This window comes from Streptopelia decaocto (genome assembly GCF_964273445.1).
Source record: "Streptopelia decaocto genome assembly, chromosome: Z".
Taxonomy (NCBI): Eukaryota; Metazoa; Chordata; class Aves; order Columbiformes; family Columbidae; genus Streptopelia; species Streptopelia decaocto.
In genome coordinates this window covers 34,854,874-34,871,691 of record NC_138657.1, presented here as the reverse complement: position 1 = coordinate 34,871,691, position 16,818 = coordinate 34,854,874, and the positions used below count along the sequence as shown (strand labels likewise).

At 40.9% G+C, this 16,818-nt stretch overlaps 2 protein-coding genes across 2 annotated transcripts in view; both read left to right on the top strand.

Moving 5' to 3' along the window:
- Nucleotides 1-16,818, top strand: part of AUH (AU RNA binding methylglutaconyl-CoA hydratase) — a 158,402-nt gene that overhangs the window by 129,763 nt on the left and 11,821 nt on the right. The gene's annotated exons all lie outside the window — the stretch shown is intronic.
- The window catches only part of LOC309451225 (tubulin polymerization-promoting protein family member 2-like), an 80,550-nt gene continuing 66,437 nt past the window's right edge, over nucleotides 2,706-16,818 (top strand). Inside the window, 1 exon segment of the mRNA XM_082074791.1 lies at nucleotides 2,706-2,720. The gene's annotated coding sequence lies outside the window, so the exon portion shown is untranslated.

Here is a 16,818-nt window from a genome sequence, read left to right as displayed (position 1 = left end):
AGCTTATTGGGGTGATGTGGACCACTTAGCTTGAGGGGAAAGCGGCTCTTTGAAGGGGAAACAGCTGTGTGAAAGGCTGTCACAGGCCTGGTCAGAGAGCAGGTCACATCCAGGAGACAGTGTTGGTAGACAGCAAATGTTTGGGTTTCTGAGTAGAATCCAGACGCTAGCATTGAAACTTCTGCATTCTCTAGACAGCAAGTGGATTGCTGACTTCTGAGACAAATTAATTCAAATTAATCTGTCTCCTCTGTTCAAATCCACATTTGTTCCTTGCTGCAAGGCAATAGTACAATTGCTGGGCTACTGCCTTTGCCCTTCTGCCTTAGAGATTTTTTTCAGTGTGTAAACTTTTGTTTTGTTTTGCGTTTCATGACTGGCAAGGAAAAGGCCTGAGTTCTTGTTCCTGCTCATATGACTGCTTCCTTACTTCATCTGGTGACCAGAATGGAGGTCTCCTCACCCTTGGGTGGGTGGCCCTGTTTCCTACCCATGGAGTCTCATTCATTCTGTGTGCTTTCATGCGCACCCTACGTCCATGTCAGTAATTTGCTGGTCAATAGTGCAATTCCAGTAGTTTTGAACACACTACTCTCTAGGCTGAGGCACCCACAGTGCTTTGCTGTGAAATTAACAGTTGCATCTCTTCAGGAAAAGAAGTCATGACTTCTGATTGTCCCACATCCAGGGTAGAATACGTATCAGCTCCATCTATGCTGAAAAATAAAGTGGTGGCTATTATTTTATATCAGCCTGACCCAATGAGCAAAATACACTGGCGTACGTGTGTTAGACTTAGCCCGTTCAAGGGCAGACAGGAGAAACACCTGGTTTCTATATTCTAAGACTGAAGTCTGGGCCTGAATGAGGTCTGTAACCAGCTAGACCAAGGAAGTTTTATGTTATTCTGCAGTGCAACATTCAACACAGTCCTGTAAGGGCTCGGATGGCTTCATGGACAGACAAGGCCTGTGTGTATTTTTGTTCTGAGGATTGTAATGTAGGTACGTACTTTTTTTTTTTTTGTCTCTGAGTCAGAATTTCTTTCAGTTTAGGATTTGCAGCATACTGGATTTGATACAAATGAAGGCCTAATTCTTCTATAGAATGGGGCTTATTTCTCAGTATTCTAATGGCTGATGAAATATGAGGTACAAAAGGCTGTCTGCAAAGCACATGGAATGCAGCTAGAAGACAATGATGATGTCTGGTGTAATAGTGGGAGACATAGCACATTGTGGCAACGGGCCCCCGAGACTTTTAAGTTAAAACACACATCTGGTGTGAAATACAAATTTTCAAAGTGCGTTATAGGACTTTTTATTCATCTCTCCAGAATTCTAATTAATACAGTGAACCTAAAAAAAAAAAAAAAAAAAACCAAAAAAAACCACCAAAAAAACCACAAAAACACCCTACAAGTGGTACCTGGGACCACAACACCTTCTTTCCCTCTCATGGAGCACCTCCAAGAAGGAGACTTCTCAGATGGCAAAGCAGGCCCTGGGCAGTGGGTGAGGGGAGACTGTCCACAATCTCTTTCTCATGGTTCCACTGTCCTAAATTCTTGCCTGCTGAGCTGGAACAGGGGTGTTAACTTGGTGGAGTGGAAATTTTGGTATTAGTTAGAAGAACTCCTTGCACAGGACAGGAAATCCCTTCTTGAGCAGGTGTAGTGAGGGGGCTTGGGAGCAAACGCGTGCTCCGCTGCCATTTTTCTCCTCCAGTTGAACTATGTCTCTTGAGAAAGGGATCTTTATGCTATGTAGATGTGGCCTGGAGCCTAGCGAGTGAAGCTAGCAATCAGGATACACAAGGTGCTTCTGAGCTTGCTGTTGTGTTGCATTTGCAAAGAAGGCTAATACTTTACCCCAGAGGGATGACAGGACTTAATTCCTGTATGTCATCTTGAGGCTTTCTAATGCAAAGAAAAGCAGTAAATACTGCTTTTGTAGGGCAGTGCTGGGAAATAGTCTGTGCTTGTGTTCATTCACCTGTTTCCACATAATAGAGGCTTCTTGTGAAATACATCAGAAGACATGTTATTATAGAAGTACACAACTGAAATTTTTCCATGATTTTGACAGACTTAAATTTTGTGGCAGCTAACACCACCCAAATATTTCTCACGTCTCTGATCCCGCTCCTGCAACTGTTGCTGGCTTATGAGTCCCCACGCTCCCTTCTTCTTGCAGTAGCTCAACTACCTGTAAAATAATATATGACTGACCCCTCAGAAGACAGGGGACTCCAGCTGTCTGGCCATGCAGGGCATCTTTCCATTTGGCAGTGGTGGATCAAAATGGTAGCTTGGTGTGTCATGCCTGACCTGTTTGTTTTTCAGGACCGGTGTACCACATCTTTGTTTATTTATTCTCTTCCCCCAAACCCAAGTATACCTCTGCAAGTAGGGAAGAAGGCAGAGCTCCAAGGTTGGTCAGGTTACCCATAGCTACTAATGGAGAAGTTTTTATAAAGAACTTGCAATTGAGAATGAGCTGGACTGAAAGGTGTTAGAGATGCAGCAGCTGAGAGAGGTCTTGCTTTTACAGAACCAGCATATCCTCCCTTCATTACCATTTTTCTGAGTAGGCTTCTCTTACAGTATTCTTTGACCTGACTGCACTGTCCCTTTTTTCAATAGTCAAATACATAAGACCTTCTGCTACCACCTATTTATGTTATCAGAGTCTTTATCCTTGAAAATGAGAATAAAAGAGGTATGTATACTAAAAATGATCACATAATTGCATATACGAGATATCTGCAGAGGCAATGCACATATGCCTATGACTATTTAGTAAGTATGTAAAGCAGAAAATTGCACAGACTGTTGCTGTTCTCTTGTTCTCCAAGTCATTTTGTATTGGAATTATAATGAACTCACAGCTAAAGTTGAATCTGAAGATTACGAAATGGGTCAAATTGCTCATGTGCCAGTTTGTAGCTGTATGCTACTAGATTTCTAGTACTGGTTTAGGTTACAGCAGCAAAACGTAGACCCATCTGTGCTCATGCTGTATGCTAAAATTAACAAATGCTTGTTTTCGGAGTACAAGCAGAGCAAACAATGTTTCATGGAAAAGTTTTATTAAACGACAGATCAGTTCCCTGTTGTCATCGGTGCTCCAATTGTCGTGGTTGAGAAGGACAAATGACATGGACCAGGTTCTTCCAGGATGAAAGTAGTGGATGCCATTTATTGCCACAAGTGCATTTTTATACAGTTCTACCAATCCATGTGTCTCTTCACTATTGGTTACAAGTTACAGCAGTAACATCTCTTTGACTAATTTTGCTATCATCAGTGTTACTCTTCTGCTCCCTTCTCTCTCACAGGTACAACTTTATATCTCCGGATACTCCTTTACTCCCATCCTTCTCAAGGGTAAACCTCAGTATCTTCTCTGTTCCCATACTCTCTGTCAAGGATTCCACAGAGCCACTGTAGTTTCCCACATCCAGTCATCATGCAGCCTCTGCCCATCAGAAGCAACTGCAGGTGGCAAAGCATTAATTGAGCTCTTAGCAATACTCTGAAGAAGAATATCCTGAGCAGAGCGCTTGGGCCTCATTTATACCTCTTCCCAGTTAGATAAAGGGTCTGTTTAAACAGTAAATCATGGGTTGGACGTGGTGTTTGGTAGTTTTAGCAGATATTGGTGGATTTAATGTCTGGAATGGCATAATTAACATTAAAATGCAGTATACCTTAAATCTAGTACAAATATCTTTGAAGTAAATTTAGAAGAACTCAGGTGAGCAATAACTCTGTGTGTAGCTAAAGTGATGGTTCCAGGAAGGAATGATGTGTAATTCTGTGAAAAACACATGAGTATACTACATATATTTATGTATTATATCTTTAATATGTCTTTATTAAATGTAGACACCGATATATTCAATAATGTGTAATCAATATAGTCACACTTGTACCAGCATGGTCATCATACCCTCATACATGAAACATATTTTAAACAATCTTTATGGAAATAAAACAGCCCCTCTATCTGGCTCTTCAGCAATCTTCTCAGGACCAGGGAGTGAATTCGGATGTCACATGTGACTTGTGTAGTGCAATCACAGAGCCTAGCATCCTACATCAATGCCAAGGCAGACAACACAGCAATTGTTCCACCTTTCCTGAGCAGCCCTGCCAGTGTGGCACAGCCCTGCCTCTGGGGGTGAAAGAACAGTTTAATTCCCATCATTATCCTCTTGGGCTTGTCTGCTGGGGAAGGGTGCCCAGCAGTGATGCTTTTTGGTCAGGAAGTGATTTGCCTAATCCCAGTGGATTAGAGCAGCAGTGTGTTACATGTGGTTAGCACACAGGTTCTTGGTCAGAAACCTTCTGTGTGTGATTTACAAAGTCACAACTATCCAGATTCACTCAGTCAGACTGGTGTTTTGCAGGGTTAGGGTGTCTGTCTTCTGGTTTCAGCCAACCAGTTGACATCTAGCACTTGTAACTGCTGTGTCAACCTATAAAATTACAAATTATGGCCTCAGCAAAACCCAGTACATAATCTGTCAACTGGACTATCATTTTCAGACAAAGCATGCTTTTGTCCACTGTAAATACCTAACGCAAAGTTTCTGAGTCATTCTCATTTTCCTTTTTCAATCAGCATTTCTTCTTTGCGCTCATGTAATCTCACAAGGAATAGAGTGATCAGGAAGTTGTAGAGAACTGGTGAAAAATACAGAGAAAAAATCCCTGCCTTCGCCTTAAATCAGTGGTGTAATTAATCCAGCTTGAATTTGCAGATTCTTGCCTGTCCCTTGAAATAGAAGCTGGGTGTGGTGGTGGTATTTTCTGAAAGTATTATAGAGTCTGTACTTCCTAAAAATAAAGTTCATTTTTCAGTGTAAGCACTACAGAGTACCACCATGTAATCTTCTCCATCTCCAGTGAAATTCAGAGCTCCTTGTCATTGATCAGGATGAGGCCATGAAAAAACAGTAGATATTTTTGGCAGCTTTCAGTAAAACGAATTCTTGTAAAACTGAAATTTTGCACCATCTGACCCCGCATTTTCCCTTTGTCCCCTGTCATGTTGTTTGAAGGACAGAATGCAGGAAATAAACTGGTTTGTTTGTCTGGGGCTGAAATAGTATTAATTGTACATGCAGAATATACTGGCTTGTATTAGTCATTCAAAATAATTCCTCTTCTGAAAATGCTGACAAGGAAAAGTTGACATTATATGCAGACTTGTGCATGGTGTGACTTTAAGTCACTTGACTAACTGAGGAAATAAAATTAACTACCCACATAAAACTTGGTAGGACTGAGACTTTCTTTTATTTTATTCTTCAGAATAAAAAGGCATCTTCAAATCTCAAAGTTAATATATATTGCTACATATAATAGGACAGAGTTGATAGAATTAAAGGATGGGTCTTAGATTCATGTCACGTTTTCTTTCAGCTCTTCCTTTGTCATTCTCAACCACCATATTTTTATACCAGTCAAACTGAATTTATTTGTGATTACACATGTAAGTTTCATTAATGCACAGATATTTTTTTGTTTGTGTCAGCTGACAACGTTATATCATTTCTGGACTCAGTCTCTGTGGCACAGTGCCCCACAAATGACCCACGCAAAGCTCTGTGTTGTGGTGCTACATGTTTCTGGTACCTGCAGCAACTTGCTTTTGAAGCATGTTAGAGCAGTCAGCTGTACAAAATATCCTTCATTGGGTGTCCCAGAAGGGAACTTTTTGCTGTGGTTTTATTATTGAAATTTGTTTCATTAGTGTTTTACTGACTGGGCTTTAGCAAATACGTCATCTCAGCCTTGCTGCTGTCTGGCCTGGTGTGCTTTCCCCCAGCTCAGCACTGTCTCCTGCACTGACCTGAGGTGTCCTGAAGTGGAGAGGAGGTCCATGCAGTAGCTGACTGTGTGTGGTACCTGGATGTCTTTTCTGAAACCAAACCTCCAGTAGTTTTAGTTTTGAAAGGCTTTCCATTCTAATACCAGAAGCATCTTAGGGAAAGTGTGGACTATTGCCTGGAGTGCTTAGAGCCCATGAATGTAGCTCCTCTCAGCATCATTCCTGTTAGCCGAGATTCACTTTTGAAGGTGGCAGGACTGCAGATTTTGCCTTGGGCTGTCTGCAGAACAGAGCTGGTTCCTGAATGCTGTCTGTCCCTGTGTCTGAGGCAGGACCACAGGCAGATGGTTGGGTTACCACTGTGCTCGGAACCTATACTGCAAACCTGCTGTACTGGCAACAGTTTGAAACTGAAGTCTGGTTGTCCCTGAGGTCTCTGAAAATGACTACCTCTTTGCTCTTGTGATGAAGAGGAAGAATTTTTTTATCACCTGTAGCACCAACTCTGTAGCTCAAAAATCAATATTTTATTCAAATAGAAAATGTTATTTTACCACAACACAGAAAATGGTATTTTTCTAAAGATATCTTACAGAACCATCAAGCTGTGGCTTGTGGCCATAAAGTCTAGGCTTTTATTTCCTCTAAATATACTCTATTCTATTTTCTGTGTGTCTGTCATATTGAATAAGTAACAGGCAGCGGGCACAGGACGCGAACTCGTGACCCATGTATCATGTAAAACCAAACAGGCAGCTCCTAGAGTTGTGAGGCTAGAATGCCATCAGGGGCTTCTTCTGCAGTCACAAAGCTGGAATGAAGGTGCCAGAATGCAGTCTCTGACTCAAAATATGCTCAGGGTTTTCTTTTTACATATAATATGTCCCGTTCTAATGACTACTTGGTGTCATCTGTAAAACAGCCTCGCCTTTCAGATTTCTGTTGCCTTGCCTCAAGTTCCTTCTGACCCAGCCTCCCTCCTCCGCTGCTGTCCCTGCTGTCCTTTACCAGTGCAGCTCTCTGCCCTTCTCCACCCCATCATGGCCAGGGTCCTCCTGTCCGCCCTGGCATTATCACTCTGCTCGGCCTCAGAGACACGGGCAGTGACACACTCGGGTCTCGCCACCTTTGCTCTCACGAGTGGTGCTTCAGCCTGTCGGTAGTGCCCTGGACTTGACATTTGGGCTCTTGTAGGTTGCAGTTGCTCATCAGTCTCAGGCTGCTTGCGTGCTGCCTGCCTATGTGCTGTGAATGAGAGAGGGAGAACAGGATTCTCTGAGAGTGGGTTAGCTGACTCATAATTTTCTGGCCTGATGCTATCTCATCAGCAGTAGATTTGAATAATTCACCAGAGTAATGCTACTACTGCAATTAAGAGAAGGATTATTTGCAAACTCTCCCTTAAATTATTGTGGGTCACACTTCTGAGAAGATATGAGAAGGTTCATTTTGTGTTAACACCTTCCATAGTTCAGGGTTTCATCTATCTAAATTTTGTGGCCTGTTTAAAAGCATGGTTTGGCAGATCTCAAGACTGGCGTGCCAAAGTGTTGATGTCTTTTCCAAATCCAAAGTTGAGCAGATATTGCTGGTTGGCTGATCAGTGATGTCTTGCACCTGGGACAGATAATGGTTCTTCTACCCCCAAATGGTGATGTATGGAGTTCCCCATCTGCTCATGTCCCACCTCTAGCCTTCGTGCTGACTCTGACAGATAAGAAAACACCCCTGGCCTTTAGCAAGAAAGGTGGATTTTGTCCATGTCTAAAGAAGCCAGCTCCTCTGATGTCATCTGCCAACAACTAATATGTCAAGAATGTAATCATTTAGAGGAAATTCCACAATATTAAAAAAAAAAAAAAAAAAGAAAACTAAATTGAAGTTGCATTGTTAGGTTAACTACCTGTTGAGTTAAAGTACAGGTGATTATTTTCTTTCTAGCCTGCCCTTGCTAAGTACCTAGAGGGTAGTATTTCAGTGAGGATTAACTAAATTCTCTTCAAAACATAGCTGTTGATCTCTCTGTTTTCAGGGTTACTTTGTCTGAAGTCAGTTCCACTTCTCTGATGTTTTCTGTTTTGATTCTTGAATGCTGTGATAAATGTTAGGGTCTATTAAGTTTCAACTTTCTATTTTTATCCATTGGTAAACACTATACCAGATGTGGGCGTGAAGGACTCCGAGAAGCTGAGGGAGTTCTGCTTTTAATCAACAATTTTAACTTTCATAACTGAGAATTTCAGCTCATTTTTTGGGGTGGTGGATGTGCTGGTTGTTTTTTTTGGTTGTTTTTTTTTTTCAAGAACTGAGAAAAACAGGCTTATGCAACTTAGTTTGCATAAATGCAGTGAGTCATTCACATTTCTTTTTTGTGTGTCTGAGTATGTGTGTTGTATCGCTTTATATAACCTTTCTTTGAAAAAGTACTACTGTGAATGCTAAGAATATATTTTCACTGTAAAACAAAAAAGAAACGTGCCTATTAGGCAGATAGCTGCGTCTTGGTTATGTCTCCTCATAAATGCCCTTCTCTGGGAAGGCGTTTTGGTGATTCTTCTTAAGGCTCTGGTTCTTCAGTGGCAGAGCTTATGCTGGTATATGAAAGTGTAAGGGGAAGGCAAGGTAACTCTATCCTTTCCCCTTTGTGGGCAGAGCTGTGGGTAACTCCACATGATAATGCCAATGATACATATTCATATATTTATATAGGAGTTTCAAATGTGTGTAGTCCTTTCAACATACTGCAGATTCTCCTGCATTGTTGGAAGAAAATTGGGGCTTGAATCCTTCACATAGGTATCAGACACAGGTGGCAAGCATCCACCATCAGGCACACTTACAAAGAAGTCCTCTGGAAGGCCTCTTATTTTTTGACACTGCTTCATAACTCTGTGTGATCAAATGCACTGTGAATGTCTGGCTGCTTGTAGTTTATTGTTTTGAATGCAATTACAGGTATGAAGTGTCAGTACAGTTCAAGTGCTAGGATTGCTGTTTTGTTTTATATGTTTCAAATGTGTTTTCCTTGACATCTGATGGATGGTGCTATGTAACTGTTGGTTTTCTCAGGAAGGGGGAGTGTGGTTCATGGTGCAGAGATGTGCGCACATCTCTTCTTGCTCCTGTGACTGTTCTGAGGCTTGACAACTTCATTTCTCTTCCGCCCTCTGATGTATCATCATGTTTTCTCATCTGCTGTACATCCTCTCTGGCCGGGCCACAAATCCCTCCTAGCATGGAAAGTTCCCCACAGCAGTTTAGTACCAATTACTTTTGTGCACACTCCAAAATCCCTCCACTCTGCTCTACAGCCCTGTGTTTTACCAAACCAGATTCAGGGCCTCATCCGTTCTATAACCCAATTTTTATTTCCATTAAGGTACACAGTTTTCATTTTATTGCAGTGGCACAGAAGGTGTTTTACAGAAGTAGCATTGTCCGTCCTTTTCTTTATTCATTCTTGTGGCAACATTTTGCCAACTGCAGTAATCACTAAAACAAAGATACTGTGTTTTCTGTCCAATGCAGAGCAGGTGTTTGCAGTCACAAGATAAGGCAATGTTCATCTACTGCCTACGTGGCATTATCTGGTGTCTACAGAAGTGCCATGAAATGTTCAGGTACTGTTTTTAATTGTCTGTGGTAGTGTACTCAAATGGGCATTAGACATGAGAATAAGACTTTAATTCATCATTAAAAAATCGGATTCACATAAGGAATTGTAGCACCTGTCTAGCTTCAAAAATACGAGCAATTTTCATGAATGTACCTGCATGTGCAAAATGATGCATACACTTAGATTATTTGCTGGACTGGTGTTCAGAAAAGCAGCTCTACTGCTTTGGGCTCTAAATGTAATTAACAGACCCAGACACAAAAGTACTGAGTAGGAGTCACACAGATATAACCATTTCCTCTATCAACTGTTGACAATAAGGCACCTCCTTCACTCAGCAGATAATAATTTACACGACATCTGGAGATAAGAAAGATCTCTGAACTGGTAGAACTCTGTACGAATCAAAAAACACTCCTACTAACACACAGAAAAGGTGCAATTGAGACTAACTCTTCATATTTAATCCCCTTAAAGAGGTGTTTTGCCTTTGCATATAGTTGTGGACAATATCTGCATGGGCATAGTAGTTATTCTCATGGCTGTTTGATTGTGTCAAATGGTCCCTTGTATGAGTGGGCAAGTAACTATCTACACCTTTATATTACTCAAGACCTCAAATGTGGGATGTGAGAAATGGGACCATCTTAACAATAAGATCACAGAGCGAATTTTTTAACATTCATTCATTTTGGTGCTTTGAATACAATGACTTAAATTTGCTGGTCCTCAAGGCAGCCCTTGAAGGCCTCTGTTTCCAATCAGTCCTCTGTCCCTCATGGGCGTTATCCTTGTGTCTGTTTCTATGCCTGTGCTGCAGAAGTCCATGACATATGTTGTCCATAGAAGTAAAAAATACAAGCCAGCTGCCTCAATATACCATGTACTGGAAGGGTATCAAGAGTTTTAAAAGCCTAACTAGACGTCAATGTCCACTTACTTCAAAGAATGGCCCTGTGATGCTGCACCTGTGTGCACTCCAGACACAAAGATGAGAGTCTGCAGAAATGGGATAGACTGAGGACATAAGAGATCATGTTTTATTCAGGGAAACGTACCCTCTGTTCTTAAAAGTTGTTGAAGTGAAAGTTTCTCTTTCTACTATTGCCGTTTTTTGGATTTTTTTCCATAATTCATAGCAGAATCAAAGATTTTACTACTTACAGGAAGAAAGAAGTAATTAACAGGCAGGGCATTAAAGGAAATAATTTGTTCACAAGGCTCAAATTAATCTTTCTCTGTTTTTCTATTCCATCCTAATCTGAGTGTTTGAGCACAAGTCACTGGAGCTAAATTTTTAGCAATTTGGTTTTAGAAATTTCACAGTAGTTCCGCACAAAGCAAGTTAGCTTTCTATAACCATGATAAAGTAGGAATAATTACACTTTAAGTGACCCTTATGAGATGTTTCCAGATGCCTGGAGTAGAAATCTGGGTCACTAGTCCACTAAGCCATAATAATCTAAGACATCAGGACACTGCTGTATTCCAGATGAAGTAAATTGCCCTCTTCCTACTGAAGTCAAAGGCGTGATCCCGCTCATGGCCACAAGTTTGTTCTGAGCTTGTCTGAACTCTGTCAGTAATATGTTTTCTATGCATAAATTAGAAGGCTTGTTAAGCTTTACACTTTAATATATTCTTTACTTACTGACTTGCTTTTGCCTCCTGTTAATGGAATTTTTTAAAGATTGTCTTCTATGTGGCAGGAAAACTGACTCGATCTATTTATATATATCAGTGAGCTGAAATTTATATTAAACACAGTATAACCTTCATATTAACCAAGTAGCCTCAGCAAGTCACTGCTACTATTACTTAAAGTGTATGGGCAACAATTTAGCTCAGTAGTAGAATAGATACCTCATTTCTAAACTGTACTTATAAACCTTCTTCTGAAAATTCCAGAGTGCCATGAAGAATTTCCTATCAGAAGGTATCAAGGAGAAGAGCATTGTTTGACCTCAGGCATATTCTTTGTGTGGATTTTTGGCACAAATTTAGCCCGGGATGTAGAAGCCGCCCCATGCTAGGCTCCTGCAAGGGTATTGGGTTACATTAAGAACCTATTGGGAAGCACGTATTCAACATTATCAGCCTTGGTCTGGGTCACAGGAGCAGGCTTGAAATAACGCATATGACAAATCCTTCTTAGAGCTACGCAGGAGGGGAAAAATAAGCTTCAGCAGCTTATTATTGGAGACTTTTTCTTGAACCATTTTTTATTTGTGAGCCAAATACTGCAGTAATTAAGCTGCAAAATTAAGGGAATGTGCTTTGCTTTTAGTGGAAATTAACATTGGTTTTCTCCAGGCATTCAATCACTTAACTCAGTTGTCTTTTTATATTATTCAAATGTGATACACATTAGTCAAACGTAAGTGGTTGAAGAATCATGTTGCAGAATGCCTCTTGAGAGAAAAGTATGTTATAAACATTTCTACTAATGGAATATTTATGTTAATGTAAATTAACTCCATAAGGGTGGCAAATCCTTTGAAAGGTGAACATGAAATTCCTGCTGCACAGTGGATGCTTTTATTATTTTATTACTTGTACAGCACAAAGAGTGGTGTACAGACTTCTGCTGTAGCCAACAAGGACTTTGTAAATATGGTTTGGTGACCCGTAAGAATCAAGGCCTGTCACACACTGAAAATGTAATGCAGATTTGTATGATGCTGAAGGCATCAAGGACATTTTTGAGAAATAGTTGTAAGAACTGTGATCTGAGAAAAAAAAAAAAAGATGAACTGAATCTGTAGGGCAGTAGAACAAAATGAAGAGCTACAGCTAGCTGGTAGCAGATTCAATTGAACTGGTAGACATAGTGATCCTTTTGGAGTGGGCGATCAGTTGCCAAGAACACTAGGGATAGGGACCTTAAAATGGCAAGAAAAACGATCACTATTGTTGTCTCTGTTTCCTGTAATCCAACCTATGAGCATTTGCTTAGAGCACAAGATCTGACAAATGTTGGAGCGATGCAGATCTTGTCTGGAAAGCGTTTCGTAGTTACAGCTGAATTCAAGCACTTTCCAGAGGGTGGTCTAATGCAGGCTTTCCCATTGGAAGCAACTGCTTTGTAATCCCCTGCAGATAACACGTCTGCGAACTCTGAACTTTCGTGTATGGATATATACATATATGCATATATATATATTGTACACACCGGAATCCTGCCATGAGGAAGAAGTTGGGCATGGCAGCTTCAGGGATGGCAAAATGGAAGAGATGGTTGTGCCATCCTTTGGAAGACAGTGCAGCAGCCAGCATAGCCACGTCTGTTGTAATAGTCTTCAGATCTCTCTCTGTGCTCTTGTGCACGAAGGGAAACAGAAGCCCTGGAGGTTGGGGAAGGGTGAAGTCCAGTGAAGTTGTGCCCAGGGTTTCTGAGCAGGTGGGGATTTACCCAGCTGCCTGTTTTGAAGTCCCTTACCAAATTTAAGAGCAGCCTGCTAAAAAAACCTTCATATCTTCTGGGGTTTTGTTTGCATGTTTGTTTTTGCAGCATGTAAATTTGTTATCAAAATTATTTACATTGCACAAAGAGCTCTTTCAACTGTGTGTTATTAATTTGGGAACAGCAATGATAAGATCTAGTTCTTTCCAAAGAATTTGGTATGCTGCATCTCCCAAATGGGATCAGGTTACAAAGACAGTTCAGCTCCCAGTTAGGCTCTTCAGTGAAGTGGTTAGATTTTTGACAGCACTCAGCATCCAGTGGGTCTGGTGTTCATTTTCAGGAATGGGAGCTGGTGAGCACTTCTGAAAATGTAACCTTTTGTACTTAAATATTTGTGTGTCTTCTCCCAAACCCATTTTCCATGAAGTTATGTGATATTTTTTGTTGTTATTTTCAGAGTTTGCTCCCTTGCTTAATAAAACAAAACTGAATAGTTCTGCAACAGTTCCACTGCATTTCCGTGCAGTGGGATTTTCATAGTTTTGTCATTAGCTTTTCATATTTTTGTGATATTTAAAACTCAAGTGTTCATAAATATGTGCACAAATGTAACCGCAAATACCATACAGTAGTGATAACTCCAAGTACAAATACTAAATTTAAAATGTAAGCTGTTATTTGTATAGCCAATTAACATGAATGTCTGATGAATCACAGTAAATCCACAAACACACGCTGAACTGGGATTTTTGCACATGTAAATCCATTTGTCTTAACGCCTTGTTCCTTGGATAAATATGACAGTTTTATGTGGCTTATATCTTTCCACAAACTACAGATAACTCTCTACCAATGGAAATCAGCATGGTGTCCTAACTCACCTTAAATATTCCTCTCTTACAGATTATTTTTTAGTTGTTTAGTTATCTTTTCTCTTGAAAGATCCTCCCATTTTCAGGTGTTGTGGAAGTTGTTAGGTTCTAAATCCCTGATGGTTACCTGTGAGTACTTTAAAAGTATACATAATCTAGCCAGACTGCTATGCTGATGATGCCAGGTGAGTCCAACATGCCTCTAAATCATTGTTGCCGCTGTCACATGAAACTTTTTTTACCTGCAAGGAACACCTTACTTATCAAATGGTCTCTGTTATTGTCTTTACCCACAACTCTATCTTCATCTTGACAGCTCTGTTGACAGTCTTTGTGGTGTACTCTATGCTGTTGGCATTGACCCTGAGCATCACTCCCAGCTTCTCCATGCACGTTGATCCTATTTGTGAGCTTCTCATTCCACTGCTTCCCAAAGACCTGCTCTCTTTTCTGTGCCAAAAAGACACTTATCTATGCATTAAATATCCTCAGTAACAAAAGCCAGCTTCATTCACGATTTCTTTTGTTCCATTCTGCTTCCTCTCCTCAGCTGTCTGACTTTTATCACATTACCTTTGTCCTCCCTCTGTTCATCAAGTCAACTTCTGTAGTTTGGATGTGTTCCTGGAACTCTTTTGCTTGCCACTGTATCATGTCTGGCACATACTGGAGTGTTAGTTCAGCGTATTAAGAAATTTATTTTGATACAGGTAGTGATTAGTAGTTGCAACAATTCATGAACTGTTGCCTGTCTGTGTCAAATGTCTTAGTGACCTCTGTTGCTTGATTACAAATCACTGCCTGGGCAACAACCATGACTAAACTGCAAGTCAAAGTAAAGGCAAGCAATGAGCTGTGACTTCTGCTTTTCACTAAATTCTCTCTAAGTTTTACCTTATCTTCCCATGCCACCACCACACCCTTCATTTGTTCATATGCTTGCTGCCTTCTTGGACTAACTCTGAGCAACATGGGTCAGGGACTCTACGCTGGTGCTTATTGCTACACCACTTAGCATGGTGGTCCGTATCTTGCCTCCTCCCAGAGCTCCTGAATGTGATACTAGTGCTTTGCTATTTAGCAGATGGTAACAGCAAAGGTGGTGTAAGGTGGAGAGGCATGGAAGCGTCACACTGATCTTTGTTCCTCAGAAGTGGTCTCTGGTGCAATGGATGGAAAGAGGTGAGTGGGATGGGAGTTTTCTGTTCCCCAAACCTCAGCTCAGCTCTGCCTGTTTCACAGCCATTCGAAGGATTTTGTTCCTCAGGGCAGGCTGTCTGGCCCCTTTCACAAACTCTCAGATCAGTTTCAGCACATGAAAAAAGAAAAGGTCTGCTTGCATGGAGCTGGCAGAGAGGCAGCATTGCATAGCTGCATCAGAAAGCTAACCTTTCCTTCCACCGTTCTTCTGCTCTTCCCCTCCTCCCACTGAGCCTTGCAGAGAGAGATTAGCGATCAGACTGTAAATCCCCCAAGTACAGAAAGTAGTAAACCTCCCATCCCTTCCCAAAGAGGACATGTATGCTGACAACAGCCTCATTCAATCTGACACCTGTTTCACTTTAAAACAGGCCCCTATAAATAGAGTGAATGTAACCCTAGGTGGCATTGCAAAATATTATGGAAAATGCGGCTTACAACCCTGTGAAGAAGCGGGAGTAGAGAGAGTGGGGGTGGGCAAAAAGACACTATTTACCATAAAAAGCTGGCAGCTTCATGCAAGGGCTGTTGCTTTTAATTTAAATGCTCATTTCTTATTCTATTTTCAGATCCTCTCTGGGATTTTAGGAATGTTGAGACGTGCTGGTTATAAAGCCCTAAGTACAAAATGGTCACGGATGGCTGGAATGAGGCATGTTCTAATGGAAACAAATCACTTGTCAGTAAGCAGCCTTCAAACTTTTGAACAAAAGCTCAAAAGGGTCAGGGAAAAGACATGTTTGTTGACTTAAAATGGCTGGATGCAGGTCGTCAGAAAGGCATAGGCTTCAATATTGTAGAGCGAGCTTTTCAGTTCTGTGTAAAATTGGTGTTTTAAACCAGGCTAAGTACTTTGATGGCAACCACAAATGAAATGAGCAACTTACATTAAACAGAAAGCTTACGCATGTATAAACTGAAGTGTGCTTGCTACCAAAATATAACGCACGTACACCACTGCAGAACAACCACTGAATGGAGCTCAGCTGTGGGAACTACATTTAGGTATACAGACATCAATGTTTGTGAGGAAGACTATGCCATATCTTCTGAAATTTAGAAGGATGACCATTATTCCTGTAATGTAAAAATCTGTGTCAGTGATTAATTGGCATTTTAATTAGTTAAAATAGTGTATCTTAGCTTTACAGTGATTTAAGGAGAAAGCTAAATCCCGAGTCTGTTTATTCAACTTTCTGTAGTTTTTAACTCTATAAATGAAATTCTGCAATGCTATTATTAGGAATTTTTATTTGCTTTCAAGACCCATAATGACGTTCATGACCACTGAACCAACTATAAAAAGGGATCAGCCCTTCTTTTTCCAGTGTAATAAGTTGTATAAGGTGGACGAATTATAGTCTTTGTGGAACATCATGTTGAATCTTCTAATTCTACGGTAGCTTGGTTTCATAAGAAAATGAGACTTATGCAATCTTCCTTTGTCATCAATCTGTCTGTCTGCTAGTTCCCCCTCATGAGCAGCTCCTGAGCTTGTTCAGTCTTCAACTGGATTTGAAGAGGGATTACAGATAATTGTGTTTTGACTAGATTTGTGAAAACTGCTTTCTGTCTAGAGGAAGAGAGGCAGAGGCAGTGCCTCTGTTGGGGGAGGGCAGGTAAAGCAGGGGTGTTGGGTCGGCACAGGGGTCCTTAGCACAGCAGGTGCTGTTGTGCATGCCAAACATGCGTGCACGAGGTGTGCAGCAGAGATGGAGGAGACAGGTTTGAGCAGAGGTGACTGGGGAAAGAAAGCTGATGGGACAAAGTCTTGACCTCCATAAGTAACCAAGTGCTCACAGAATAATTTATTTTTCATATGGAAAACAGCAGCAGAAGAAAAGGGCGTGACTCTGTGTGGTAAAATGATATGTGTGAGCTTCA